Below are 13,419 nucleotides of genomic sequence, written 5' to 3'. Positions count from 1 at the left end.
GTAAATATGAACAAATATATAACGGGTATCTACCACATTCGCCATAGACCATATGACTTGGAGCTGATTCAGAAACATTTAGTATGACAAATTAAACCATTTGAACATTTACAGGAGTCTTTTATCTGTTGCAAACGGAAATTGTTTCAGATTTGGTAAAAAACATAACTTTGCATTAAATCTTATTTAATGTCACAGGAACTTTTGTTGTTCAGTATATATTATTACTTATATGGCCTCGACCAGAAAAAGGTAGAACACCTGTAAAATCTACAGTTAATGGAATCTTAAAGGGGCACTAATCTAACGCAATTCCCCGGGACTGGTTGTTGCCTTTGTTATTGTTTTTTCCTAGTGAGTACCCGGATGTACAGCAGAAATCTAGACTAGTTCGCGACCTCTGCTGCGCAATTCGTAAGCGCATCAGTCACTTTTATGGGTAGTAATAAGGGCGTATGGTCACATTGATCAACAAAATGAGACACAGTTTTCGAGATAATAAGGAAATGTAGGTATATTTGTGGGTAGCATCGGTAATGGTGACGAAGTTTTGATAAGTCACTTTCTTAGTAATTTTGCGATTTTCGTTTACACTATTTTGACTTGCAACACAAAGTAAATATTTCAGCTGAGCATTGCTTTTTTATAGTGTGTATATTTTTTTACTGTCAAAATATGTAACATTTTCAAATTTATTAAACGTCTAAATATTCAGTTATTTTACAAAGTGACTGAAAAACATTTCCATCTGTATTATTATGATAACGAATTCCAAACATTTTGATGTTTAATGTCATCACCAAGAGACTGAAAATGTTCCGTTGAAAAGTACATTTCTATGTTGTTTGGCTTCTAATCCTATATAATAATCTGTTGTGACTGAAATATTTACACATTTTATAAATTGCCTGAGAGAATCACATTTTACAAATTGACGGTAATATATACACGCTTACAAAGGAAAAGACCTGTGAAAAGAACGTCTATCGCGCATTGAAAAAATTCCCAACCAAGACGTAGAGAAACAAGAACGAATCGGTTCAAACGAAGGAAAACCAAATTTCAAATACCATTATTGCAACCTACCAAATTTATGTGTATAAATTTTAGGCAGCTTCCTTGGTCGAGGAATGTATCCGTGAATATCCACACAAAGGAACAATATCCTACTCGTCTGCAGCTGTACAAAGAAACTTATTCGATGTCACGTGTCTCTGTAACAATTAAATATTTTAAAAGATATATATCGGTTCAGGATATTATAACCCGTGTTCCTTTCTCAACTGATCACTTAGATTGTTTCAGGTGTTTAACATAGGTGTCACGTCTCAAGGGTCGGCTGAGAAAGCCCACGTGACAACTATTTCAATAACGTCCACGGTTCCTAAAAAATCCATTGAGTGATAGATAACAATGAGCAATCAATCAACGTATTATTAGTTAACCCATTGAACAAAGTATGTTGTTTTTACATCGACACTTCACGCCATGATATGAGTGTATTCCCTTTGTTTTAGTAAACCTAGACATGTAAACACTCCCTTTTGACATATCCACTGTGCAAGATAACAGTGATTAATCAATCAACGTATTTTCTGTTAATCCTTTGATGACTAGGAACGATCCGTTGATTTACAAAAAAAGTAAATGAACTGATCATTCACCTCTTGCTGGGCTGCCACGTGCATATTACATAACACACATTTCACCTCACTTCAAACCTGGATTTAGATTGAATAATTACCCCAGACACAATAAATGCCAAATGGAAACCTTTGTCAGGTAATCTAAGTGGTTCTACCACTAATTGTACCTGTACAGTAAAAAAATATACACACTATATAAAAGCAATGCTCAGGTGAAATAATTACTTTGTGTTGCAAGTCAAAATAGTGTAAACGAAAATCGCAAAATTACCAAGCAAGTGTCTTATCAAAACTTCGTCACCATTACCGATGCACCACAAAGATACCTACATTCCCTTATTACTGCCCATACAAGTGACTAATGCGCTTACGAATGGCGCAGCAGAGGTCGCGAACTAGTCTAGATTTCTGCTGTACATCCGGGTACTCACTAGGAAAAAACAATAACAAAGGCAACAACCAGTCCCGGGGAATTGCGTTAGATTAGTGCCCCTTTAACAACCCAAGGCTCGCTAAATACAATGTTTATTCCTAATACAGGATATTTACCATCCCAAAACACACTCGAGTGATAACCTCTATTTATCACTTATATCACCTCAACCATAAGTGGGGGCGGTCGGGTAGCCTAGTGGTTAAAACATTGGCTTGTGACACCGAAGACCTGGGTTGATTCCCAATATGGGTACAATGAGTGAAGCCCATTTCTGGTGTCCACCAGTGATATTGCTGGAATATTGCTAAAAGCAGCATAAAACCATAGTCACTTACTCGCTCAACCATAAATGGAATAACACCTTTAAAATCTACAGTTAATGGAATCTTAAGATTTGTTCTCGGCTGATGATAATAAATAACATTTTGCACTTGTGAGTAGAATGTGAATGCAATGGGTTAATACTGTTAATTGTACAAGATTGACTATATTAAGACTCATATATTGCCTCGACCATAAATGGAATAATGCCTTTAAAATCTACAATTAATGGAAGCTTAAGATTTCTTCATGACTACTGATAGTAATTTCTTGTGAGCAGAAACTGAATGCAATGGGTCAATATTTCTAATTATAATAGATTTTTGACTATTTTATGACTCATATCACCTTGACCAGAAGTGGGATAATGCCTTTAAAATCTACAATTAATGGAATCTTAAGATTTCTTCTCGGTTGATGATAGTAAATAACATTTCAAACCTATGAACAAAGGTCTAAATGTAATGGGTCAGTATTTCTAATTTTAAGAGATTTTTGACTATATTATGACTCATATCACCTTGACCAGAGGTGGGATAATGCCTTTAAAATCTACAATTAATGGAATCTTAAGATTTCTTGTCGGTTGATGATAGTAAATAACATTTCAAACCTATGAACAAAGGTCTAAATGAAATGGGTCAGTATTTCTAATTTTAAGAGATTTTTGACTATATTATGACTCATATCACCTTGACCAGAAGTGGGATAATGCCTTTTAAATCTACAATTAATGGAATCTTAAGATTTCTTGTTGGTTGATGATAGTTAATAATATTTCGCACTTGTGAGCAGAATCTTAATGTAATAGGTCAATAATACTAATTTTAAGAGATTTTTGGCTATATTATGACTCATATCACCTTGACCAGAAGTGGGATAATGCCTTTAAAATCTACAATTAATGGAATCTTAAGATTTCTTGTCGGTTGATGATAGTAAATAACATTTCAAACCTATGAACAAAGGTCTAAATGTAATGGGTCAGTATTTCTAATTATAAGAGATTTTTGACTATATTATGACTCATATCACCTTGTCCAGAGGTGGGATAATGCCTTTAAAATCTACAATTAATGGAATCTTAAGATTTCTTGTCGGTTGATGATAGTAAATAACATTTCAAACCTATGAACAAAGGTCTAAATGAAATGGGTCAGTATTTCTAATTTTAAGAGATTTTTGACTATATTATGACTCATATCACCTTGACCAGAAGTGGGATAATGCCTTTTAAATCTACAATTAATGGAATCTTAAGATTTCTTGTTGGTTGATGATAGTTAATAATATTTCACACTTGTGAGCAGAATCTTAATGTAATAGGTCAATAATACTAATTTTAAGAGATTTTTGGCTATATTATGACTCATATCACCTTGACCAGAAGTGGGATAATGCCTTTAAAATCTACAATTAATGGAATCTTAAGATTTCTTCTTGGTTGATGATAGTGATTAATATTTCACACTTGTGGACAGAATCTTAATGTAATGGGTCAATATTTCTAATTTTAAGAGATTTTTGACTATATTATGACTCATATCACCTTGACCAGAAGTGGGATAATGCCTTTAAAATCTACAATTAATGGAATCTTAAGATTTCTTGTCGGTTGATGATAGTAAATAACATTTCAAACCTATGAACAAAGGTCTAAATGTAATGGGTCAGTATTTCTAATTTTAAGAGATTTTTGACGATAATATGACTCATATCACCTTGACCAGAAGTGGGATAATGCCTTTAAAATCTACAATTAATGGAATCTTAAGATTTCTTGTTGGTTGATGATAGTAAATAATATTTCACACTTGTGAGCAGAATCTTAATGTAATAGGTCAATAATACTAATTTTAAGAGATTTTTGACTATATTATGACTCATATCACCTTGACCAGAAGTGGGATAATGCCTTTAAAATCTACAATTAATGGAATCTTAAGATTTCTTCTTGGTTGATGATAGTGATTAATATTTCACACTTGTGGACAGAATCTTAATGTAATGGGTCAATATTTCTAATTTTAAGAGATTTTTGACTATATTATGACTCATATCACCTTGACCAGAGGTGGGATAATGCCTTTAAAATCTACAATTAATGGAATCTTAAGATTTCTTGTCGGTTGATGATAGTAAATAACATTTCACACTTGTGAGCAGAATCTTTATATAATGGGTCAGTATTTCTAATTTTAAGAGATTTTTGACTATATTATGACTCATATCACCTTGACCAGAAGTGGGATAATGCCTTTAAAATCTACAATTAATGGAATCTTAAGATTTCTTCTCGGTTGATGATAGTAAATAATATTTCACACTTGTGAACTGAATCTTAATGTAATAGGTCAATATTTTTAATTTTAAGAGATTTTCTACTATATTAATACTCATATCACCTTGACCAGAAGTGGGATAATGCCTTTAAAATCTACATTTAATGGAATCTTAAGATTTCTTGTCGGTTGATGATAGTCAATAATATTTCGCACTTATGAGCAGAATCTTAATGTAATGGGTCAATACTGCTATTTATAAGAGACCTTTTACTATATTATCACTCATGTCCCTTTGACCAGAAATGGGATAGCCCTTTCACATGTACAAATAATGGAATACTTGTAGCCGATTTTTATTAATTATCGATTAAATATTTACCCTTGTATTTCTGTAATAAAGCCGTGCGGCATAACACCTTTAAAATTTATTAACTGTTGAATATTTATAATTAATTTTAGCTTTTGAAAGTGATTAGGACCACAAACTTAGCAAATATTGAGGGAGGTCATGATTGGTACTTTTATAGGGAATATTATACCAGTAAGTGTGTTACACAAGGAGTGTCAGAATTCAGAAATTCTTGTATTTACCGAGTGAGGGTGAAGGTAATACATGGATTCTTACATGCGTTTTGTAAAACAGAATATGTACTGTGTTTATCCACGTTTATCCACGTAATGCCAATCGCCAAGCACGGGTACTATCTAATTCCGTGTATTTTACCTTCCGCTGTCAGGGTTGCGATTGGTTAGCCTATTGGTCAAAGCGTTCACTCGTCACGTCGAAGGCCCGGGTTCGATTCCCATCATGTGTTCAATGAGTAAACCCTATTTCTGGTGTCCCGTGCCATGATACTCCAGGAATGCTGCTAAAAGCAGTGTAAATACATATTCACCCACTTACTCACTCCTTCTGCAGACGTCTATCCACTAGACCACTCAGGCAGTTGATTTCGTGTAGAAGGGGTCCCCAGCAACACATGCTTAATTTTAATTGTCTTACTAGGTGACTTCATGGATCGGAGGTTCAACGTCCTCCGACGTGCTGGATGTTTGCTAATAATATCAATCACTATTTTGCTCTCTGCCCATGTGGACCAACATTTTACTGCAAGAACCAGTAACAGCAAAGCTGACCATGCAGGTAATATTCCCATGATGGGATGGGGAGTCCGGCTTAGAATCGTATAATGAGAGGCGACTAACAAGCCTCGGGTAGTCAGGTTCGTTATTTGGTTGATTGCGAGACATCGTACATGTCGGCGAGGGACGTTGTTCATACTTAAACCAATCGTTTATTTACATGTATTTATATCGGGGTACATGACACACAATTAACGAAGTCACTATACAAGCATGCCCACCCGGTCCATCGATTGTGGTGCCCGTGAAGACCCGGGGTAGAATAGGTTTTTTCAGCAATCCATGCTTGCCCTAAAAGGCGACTATGCTTCTCGTAAAAGGCAACTAACGGGATCGGGTGGTCTGGCTCACTGACTTGGTTGATGCATGTCATCGTATCCCAAATGCATGGATCGATGCTCATGATGTCTATCACTGGATTGTCCGTGTTGTCTGGTCCAGACTCGATTATTTACAGACCGCCGTCATATAGCTGGAATATTGCTCAGTGCGGCGTTAAACAACCAACCAACCAACCATCGATTGTCGCCTAACATGACAAGCGAAGCGGTGGGTATATTTTAAGCAATGCCCAACATAGACATACACAATGCACTGTCCATGGATCATCGTGATTTTAGGCTAGATATATAAATATATTATTTCGACTTGCTTCAATATATCTTTCCTTTATTTCAAATTGAAGCTGCCTCGTTCCTAAAACACTGTGGAGTAACTATATACTCCTTTCTGTTAGGTCTGGTTTACCGGTGCATGCATGCATGCATGAGGAGTCATATCCGTCTTACCGCTTATATCTGTTAGTTATACATTTATATTTATAAATTTATTATAAATTTGCACACCAAACTTCTGAGCTTGCATTACCTGCATCATGTATATGTGATAGGGTTAGGTTAAGGAGGTATTTGAGGTTACCACTAACTTGTATATGTGGGTAGAATGCCATTCTGAAACAATCGTCAATATCCAGCTTGGATACTTCTTAGCATGTTTCAAAGCTTACATTGGTCTGCATCTTCAGCCTTTAAAATCTACAATGAATGGAATCTTAAGATTTCTTGTTGGCTGCAGAAAGTAAATAACATTTCACACTTGTGAACAGAATGTGAATGCAATGGGTCAATATTTCTAATTATAAGAGATTTTTGACTATATTATGACTCATATCACCTTGACCAGAAGTGGGATAATGCCTTTAAAATCTACAATTAATGGAATCATAAGATTTCTTCTCGGTTGATGATAGTAATTAACATTTCAAACCTATGAACAAAGGTCTAAATGTAATGGGTCAGTATTTCTAATTTTAAGAGATTTTTGACTATATTATGACTCATATCACCTTGACCAGAGGTGGGATAATGCCTTTAAAATCTACAATTAATGGAATCTTAAGATTTCTTGTCGGTTGATGATAGTAAATAACATTTCAAACCTATGAACAAAGGTCTAAATGTAATGGGTCAATATTTCTAATTTTAAGAGATTTTTGACTATATTATGACTCATATCACCTTGACCAGAAGTGGGATAATGCCTTTAAAATCTACAATTAATGGAATCTTAAGATTTCTTCTCGGTTGATGATAGTAAATAATATTTCACACTTGTGAACTGAATCTTAATGTAATAGGTCAATATTTTTAATTTTAAGAGATTTTCTACTATATTAATACTCATATCACCTTGACCAGAAGTGGGATAATGCCTTTAAAATCTACATTTAATGGAATCTTAAGATTTCTTGTCGGTTGATGATAGTCAATAATATTTCGCACTTATGAGCAGAATCTTAATGTAATGGGTCAATACTGCTATTTATAAGAGACCTTTTACTATATTATCACTCATGTCCCTTTGACCAGAAATGGGATAGCCCTTTCACATGTACAAATAATGGAATACTTGTAGCCGATTTTTATTAATTATCGATTAAATATTTACCCTTGTATTTCTGTAATAAAGCCGTGCGGCATAACACCTTTAAAATTTATTAACTGTTGAATATTTATAATTAATTTTAGCTTTTGAAAGTGATTAGGACCACAAACTTAGCAAATATTGAGGGAGGTCATGATTGGTACTTTTATAGGGAATATTATACCAGTAAGTGTGTTACACAAGGAGTGTCAGAATTCAGAAATTCTTGTATTTACCGAGTGAGGGTGAAGGTAATACATGGATTCTTACATGCGTTTTGTAAAACAGAATATGTACTGTGTTTATCCACGTTTATCCACGTAATGCCAATCGCCAAGCACGGGTACTATCTAATTCCGTGTATTTTACCTTCCGCTGTCAGGGTTGCGATTGGTTAGCCTATTGGTCAAAGCGTTCACTCGTCACGTCGAAGGCCCGGGTTCGATTCCCATCATGTGTTCAATGAGTAAACCCTATTTCTGGTGTCCCGTGCCATGATACTCCAGGAATGCTGCTAAAAGCAGTGTAAATACATATTCACCCACTTACTCACTCCTTCTGCAGACGTCTATCCACTAGACCACTCAGGCAGTTGATTTCGTGTAGAAGGGGTCCCCAGCAACACATGCTTAATTTTAATTGTCTTACTAGGTGACTTCATGGATCGGAGGTTCAACGTCCTCCGACGTGCTGGATGTTTGCTAATAATATCAATCACTATTTTGCTCTCTGCCCATGTGGACCAACATTTTACTGCAAGAACCAGTAACAGCAAAGCTGACCATGCAGGTAATATTCCCATGATGGGATGGGGAGTCCGGCTTAGAATCGTATAATGAGAGGCGACTAACAAGCCTCGGGTAGTCAGGTTCGTTATTTGGTTGATTGCGAGACATCGTACATGTCGGCGAGGGACGTTGTTCATACTTAAACCAATCGTTTATTTACATGTATTTATATCGGGGTACATGACACACAATTAACGAAGTCACTATACAAGCATGCCCACCCGGTCCATCGATTGTGGTGCCCGTGAAGACCCGGGGTAGAATAGGTTTTTTCAGCAATCCATGCTTGCCCTAAAAGGCGACTATGCTTCTCGTAAAAGGCAACTAACGGGATCGGGTGGTCTGGCTCACTGACTTGGTTGATGCATGTCATCGTATCCCAAATGCATGGATCGATGCTCATGATGTCTATCACTGGATTGTCCGTGTTGTCTGGTCCAGACTCGATTATTTACAGACCGCCGTCATATAGCTGGAATATTGCTCAGTGCGGCGTTAAACAACCAACCAACCAACCATCGATTGTCGCCTAACATGACAAGCGAAGCGGTGGGTATATTTTAAGCAATGCCCAACATAGACATACACAATGCACTGTCCATGGATCATCGTGATTTTAGGCTAGATATATAAATATATTATTTCGACTTGCTTCAATATATCTTTCCTTTATTTCAAATTGAAGCTGCCTCGTTCCTAAAACACTGTGGAGTAACTATATACTCCTTTCTGTTAGGTCTGGTTTACCGGTGCATGCATGCATGCATGAGGAGTCATATCCGTCTTACCGCTTATATCTGTTAGTTATACATTTATATTTATAAATTTATTATAAATTTGCACACCAAACTTCTGAGCTTGCATTACCTGCATCATGTATATGTGATAGGGTTAGGTTAAGGAGGTATTTGAGGTTACCACTAACTTGTATATGTGGGTAGAATGCCATTCTGAAACAATCGTCAATATCCAGCTTGGATACTTCTTAGCATGTTTCAAAGCTTACATTGGTCTGCATCTTCAGCCTTTAAAATCTACAATGAATGGAATCTTAAGATTTCTTGTTGGCTGCAGAAAGTAAATAACATTTCACACTTGTGAACAGAATGTGAATGCAATGGGTCAATATTTCTAATTATAAGAGATTTTTGACTATATTATGACTCATATCACCTTGACCAGAAGTGGGATAATGCCTTTAAAATCTACAATTAATGGAATCATAAGATTTCTTCTCGGTTGATGATAGTAATTAACATTTCAAACCTATGAACAAAGGTCTAAATGTAATGGGTCAGTATTTCTAATTTTAAGAGATTTTTGACTATATTATGACTCATATCACCTTGACCAGAGGTGGGATAATGCCTTTAAAATCTACAATTAATGGAATCTTAAGATTTCTTGTCGGTTGATGATAGTAAATAACATTTCAAACCTATGAACAAAGGTCTAAATGTAATGGGTCAGTATTTCTAATTTTAAGAGATTTTTGACTATATTATGACTCATATCACCTTGACCAGAAGTGGGATAATGCCTTTAAAATCTACAATTAATGGAATCTTAAGATTTCTTGTTGGTTGATGATAGTTAATAATATTTCACACTTGTGAGCAGAATCTTAATGTAATAGGTCAATAATACTAATTTTAAGAGATTTTTGACTATATTATGACTCATATCACCTTGACCAGAGGTGGGATAATGCCTTTAAAATCTACAATTAATGGAATCTTAAGATTTCTTGTCGGTTGATGATAGTAAATAACATTTCAAACCTATGAACAAAGGTCTAAATGTAATGGGTCAATATTTCTAATTTTAAGAGATTTTTGACTATATTATGACTCATATCACCTTGACCAGAAGTGGGATAATGCCTTTAAAATCTACAATTAATGGAATCTTAAGATTTCTTGTTGGTTGATGATAGTAAATAATATTTCACACTTGTGAGCAGAATCTTAATGTAATGGGTCAATAATACTAATTTTAAGAGATTTTTGACTATATTATGACTCATATCACCTTGACCAGAAGTGGGATAATGCCTTTAAAATCTACATTTAATGGAATCTTAAGATTTCTTGTCGGTTGATGATAGTCAATAATATTTCGCACTTATGAGCAGAATCTTAATGTAATGGGTCAATACTGCTATTTATAAGAGACCTTTTACTATATTATCACTCATGTCCCTTTGACCAGAAATGGGATAGCCCTTTCACATGTACAAATAATGGAATACTTGTAGCCGATTTTTATTAATTATCGATTAGATATTTACCCTTGTATTTCTGTAATTAAGCCGTGCGGCATAACACCTTTAAAATTTATTAACTGTTGAATATTTATAATTAATTTTAGCTTTTGAAAGTGATTAGGACCACAAACTTAGCAAATATTGAGGGAGGTCATGATTGGTACTTTTATAGGGAATATTATACCAGTAAGTGTGTTACACAAGGAGTGTCAGAATTCAGAAATTCTTGTATTTACCGAGTGAGGGTGAAGGTAATACATGGATTCTTACATGAGTTTTGTAAAACAGAATATGTACTGTGTTTATCCACGTTTATCCACGTAATGCCAATCGCCAAGCACGGGTACTATCTTATTCCGTGTATTTTACCTTCCGCTGTTAGGGGTGCGATTGGTTAGCCTATTGGTCAAAGCGTTCGCTCGTCACGTCGAAGGCCCGGGTTCGATTCCCATCATGTGTTCAATGAGTAAACCCTATTTCTGGTGTCCCGTGCCATGATACTCCAGGAATGCTGCTAAAAGCAGTGTAAATACATATTCACCCACTTACTCACTCCTTCTGCAGACGTCTATCCACTAGACCACTCAGGCAGTTGATTTCGTGTAGAAGGGGTCCCCAGCAACACATGCTTAATTTTAATTGTCTTACTAGGTGACTTCATGGATCGGAGGTTCAACGTCCTCCGACGTGCTGGATGTTTGCTAATAATATCAATCACTATTTTGCTCTCTGCCCATGTGGACCAACATTTTACTGCAAGAACCAGTAACAGCAAAGCTGACCATGCAGGTAATATTCCCATGATGGGATGGGGAGTCCGGCTTAGAATCGTATAATGAGAGGCGACTAACAAGCCTCGGGTAGTCAGGTTCGTTATTTGGTTGATTGCGAGACATCGTACATGTCGGCGAGGGACGTTGTTCATACTTAAACCAATCGTTTATTTACATGTATTTATATCGGGGTACATGACACACAATTAACGAAGTCACTATACAAGCATGCCCACCCGGTCCATCGATTGTGGTGCCCGTGAAGACCCGGGGTAGAATAGGTTTTTTCAGCAATCCATGCTTGCCCTAAAAGGCGACTATGCTTCTCGTAAAAGGCAACTAACGGGATCGGGTGGTCTGGCTCACTGACTTGGTTGATGCATGTCATCGTATCCCAAATGCATGGATCGATGCTCATGATGTCTATCACTGGATTGTCCGTGTTGTCTGGTCCAGACTCGATTATTTACAGACCGCCGTCATATAGCTGGAATATTGCTCAGTGCGGCGTTAAACAACCAACCAACCAACCATCGATTGTCGCCTAACATGACAAGCGAAGCGGTGGGTATATTTTAAGCAATGCCCAACATAGACATACACATTGCACTGTCCATGGATCATCGTGATTTTAGGCTAGATATATAAATATATTATTTCGACTTGCTTCAATATATCTTTCCTTTATTTCAAATTGAAGCTGCCTCGTTCCTAAAACACTATGGAGTAACTATATACTCCTTTCTGTTAGGTCTGGTTTACCGGTGCATGCATGCATGCATGAGGAGTCATATCCGTCTTACCGCTTATATCTGTTAGTTATACATTTATATTTATAAATTTATTATAAATTTGCACACCAAACTTCTGAGCTTGCATTACCTGCATCATGTATATGTGATAGGGTTAGGTTAAGGAGGTATTTGAGGTTACCACTAACTTGTATATGTGGGTAGAATGCCATTCTGAAACAATCGTCAATATCCAGCTTGGATACTTCTTAGCATGTTTCAAAGCTTACATTGGTCTGCATCTTCAGCATTCTGAAGTATGTATAATATAATACATCCGATACAAACCCTCTATCGTTATCTATCGTTCTGAGTGATGTATAGTTTATATCCGATATACATACTCCCCCGCGTCTTTCATTTATAATGATGTATATAACATGTCTGATATACAACACCCCGCGTTTCATTCTGAGTAATGTATATTTTATGTCCGATGTACCTGTGTACTTCCCCGTAACTTTGTAAAGAAGAATTATAAAACACTTTCATCTTGTGTAATTTTCGCCTCAATCTTCTGGCAAACCATATACAATTAACCCATCGAATTAATTAAAAGAAGTGGAAAGAGCTTGTCTAAATGCAGAGGCAAGTGAAATAATTATTTTGAAATTATATAAATATGATTTCTCACATCTACTCATGTGTGAATCACAAGGATTCCCAGCACAGTTACATTAAATAAATTAATGAGGATACATGTTTTGCATTTCTATTCACATCGTGGGATTGGAGGAGACCGCACGTTAAATTGGGCCACAAACAACAGAATACGGAAAATTGTTTACAGTTACAAACAAAACAAAATCTAAATGGAATGCATAATGTGTCGGGGCTCTTTTATTTAACGGACACAATCCGAAATATTTCAGAAACCCCTCGAGTTACCGCTTTTACTTTTGTAATATGGCCGATTCCATTACATTCTATACACTATTGTGACCACAATGTGATGTAGAAACACATCCTTTATTTCAATTATTGATCTAATTATAACATAATTTGTTAAAAGAAATATCGCACAGACACTGTGACATTTGTGCATAA

Source organism: Haliotis rufescens, unplaced genomic scaffold (assembly GCF_023055435.1).
Source record: "Haliotis rufescens isolate VD_foot unplaced genomic scaffold, xgHalRufe1.0.p SCAF_2, whole genome shotgun sequence".
NCBI classification, from domain to species: domain Eukaryota; kingdom Metazoa; phylum Mollusca; class Gastropoda; order Lepetellida; family Haliotidae; genus Haliotis; species Haliotis rufescens.
Note: the sequence above shows the minus strand (reverse complement) of the source record.